Raw genomic sequence first — 3,189 nt, 5'->3', positions numbered from 1 at the left:
AGTCACACTCACCAAATGGGCACCACACAGTTCCATCAAGGTCACACAACCGCAAAATAACACTTCGTCGATATTACGAGATAATCACAAAGATGAAATAACGTAGGTAACACTTCGGAATCAGGAAACAGCACACGAGTAAACAAACAGGAATCGCCGATCGAAGACAGCAAACAGGACAGGATCTGCATGAGTGTAGACCTAGGAACAGACAGGAACCGCCGATGCAAAACAGGTTGAAGACAGGCATGGTCCGCAGGAACAGGTAGAAGCAGACTATGTTGACCATGGTTGAATATCTTCCAGGCAGACGTCAGGATTCCGGTGTCGGTCGCACCAGCAAGATTTACCGTACTCCATGATGGAAAACGAGTCCCAAGAAAAGTCCATTCTGTGCAAAACACGACCCTGCTCGCAGCGCCATTTGTGATGGGGTGGAAGGAAGAGGATAATATTTGGTTGTAGACTCTTGAATGTAGTAGTTGGGTGAATGTAGTCACCTAGTAGAAGTAAACCCTGAAGTTCAGGAGTACACCATGTGGGTGCCTCTTTAGTGTCTTGCACTGAACGAACATCACTTGCTCTCGTAATGGACTTTCACTCACATGTAGAGAATGATAGACAAGAGTTCACTGGCACAGACCGACGAGTCACTTGATGCAACATGAAACTCTGGAAAACTATGTCTGTCGATTCACATTTCTCTTTATTTTCTATTCTTCTCTTCTCCTCACCAATCCAGCTCCCAGCCCGAAGACCGGGAGGCCACACCAATAGTACAATGCAATCTACATCAGTATGTCTCCATGATAACAAAGTACAAAACGAGTACGTCCTCTCTCTCCGAGATAGTTCTCAGTTCTCTTCCAAAATCTCGAATGCTATCATGTAAATGGGGATGGGTGGCGTCAAAAGCCACCAATCAAGAGTTAGCTAACAAAACTGACATCACTTCTCATTGGTCAGTAGAGACAAGGAAAGGGGGGGGGGGGGGGTAAGAGACTAAAACCTCCAAGCCACCTGGCATCTTCTATGATCTACCCTGTCAAAAGAAATGACACCCACTTGACAAAACGCCGAGTCCAACTCGGGTAGACAGGCTGGCGGCATATTGCATAACGACCACCTGGGGCCCAAGGTACCCCGGCGTCTCTCTGGGAGGGCGGCTTGACGTCAAAGGGAAACATATTACGTTCCCTAGTGGACACAGCCGACTGAGCGAGTTTACGACCTCCAGGTGTCTGAGCATATCAAATTTAACTTACACAAGACAGGAATGACATAAAATCATTATAACGAATTAGTAGCCAGTTTAGCACTTGGCTACATTATTATTCCTAAGTGTTTGTGATTTTGGGAACTTTCAAGGATGGTATTGCCAAAGTTTAGATCTGCGATATCAGGGGTTCTTTGTGTACAAAAGTTCACCAATTCAGTTTTTGCATGGTTAAATGCTACCTTCCATGTTTCTGCCCAATTTACAATTTTTTCAAGATCTGAGTTTAAAATTTCGGCACGGATGTTGTGATTGGCTAAAGACAAGTACATGCTAGTGTCGTCAGCAAAAAGCTTAATCGTAGATTCTATATCACGTACAATGTCGTTTACATAAATTAGGAAGAGCAAGGGTCCAAGCACTGAACCTTGAGGAACTCCCGCTACTACTGGAAGATAAGTTGATTTACTGCCTTTTAATACAACTGCTTGCTTTCGATCTGTTAGGTAGTCTGTAAACCAGTTTAATAATGGCCCATTAATTTCAGCGGCTTCGAGTTTATGCAATAAGCCCCGGTGCCAAACTCTATCGAATGCTTTGGATATATCAAAGAAGATTGCTTGGGTAGTTATTCTATTATCGAGTGATTTGCATATGTGGGACTTTTTCAAAAAATGCATAGATTTCAGACGGACAAAACGGAAATATCCAACATCAAAAATTTCAAAATTTTATCAGGCAAAGTTATTAAACATCCTTTTGTCTATCTTGTGCCAAAATTTGCGAGCTTAATAACAACTGCAAATGTATCTAAAAATAAAAAAATATCCACTACATTTATAAAAATGTCTGTGCAGTTACCATGAACAAGTTTTATTTTTCCTACATAATTGTTTTCCAAAAGGCAAGTTTTCATATAGCAAATGCTATGCAAACCCAGTGCTAAAGAATGGATACCAAAATGTATGATTATTAATGCAATTATTTAATCCAAATTAAAACAAAATTGTAATAGTGCAAAATTGTCATTATCAAATGCATGTAAATGAAGCAATGTCCAAACTGATCTGTTTGCTGCCAAAATATACATATGATCATTTGAAAGTTGTTGAAACCTTTCAACTTATACCACAATTGACTGAATTTGATAAATTATTTTAAATATAGCTTTACTTTTATGCTTGGAAACAACAGGGACATTCGGTAACTGCACGGACCCTTTGTTTTCGCATCAACCCCATTCGAGCAAAAAACACAGACATACGTTTAAAACTATCATTTTATATGTCTTAACTATATTTGTTGCTGTTTTCAAAGCACTGTATATTGTTTTGTGGTCTTGACTTAACAGATTGTTTTTTAAATTGCATTTTCTTCAATCATAGGAAACTGCATGGACATCTGGTAACAGCACAGACATTTTCTAGTAAAAGACACTGTGTTGCTAGAAAACAAAGGGTTGTTTTTGTTATGGAAATGAATTTTTATATATCAGTAAAATGTTTTCGATAATTGGCCCGGTATGTAAAACGATTTTTGACTCACATGCGAAGCAAAAGTGAGTCTATGTACTCACCCGAGTCGTCCGTCCGTCCGTCCCCCCCGTCCGTCCGGAAAACTTTAACGTTGGATATTTCTTGGACACTATTCAGTCTATCAGTACCAAATTTGGCAAGATGGTGTATGATGACAAGGCCCCAAAAAACATACATAGCATCTTGAATTTGCTTCAAGGTCAAGGTCGCAGGGGCCATAAATGTTGTCAAAAAACAGCTATTTTTCCCATTTTTCCCATTTTCTCTGAAGTTTTTGAGATTCAATACCTCACCTATATATGATATATAGGGCAATGTAAGCCCCATCTTTTGATACCAGTTTGGTTTACCTTGCTTCAAGGTCAAGGTCACAGGAGCTCTTCAAAGTTGGATTGTATACATATTTTGAAGTGACCTTGACCCTGAACTATGGAAGAT

The sequence above is a fragment of the Littorina saxatilis genome, linkage group LG4, assembly GCF_037325665.1.
Source record: "Littorina saxatilis isolate snail1 linkage group LG4, US_GU_Lsax_2.0, whole genome shotgun sequence".
Lineage (NCBI taxonomy): Eukaryota > Metazoa > Mollusca > Gastropoda > Littorinimorpha > Littorinidae > Littorina > Littorina saxatilis.
Note: the sequence above shows the minus strand (reverse complement) of the source record.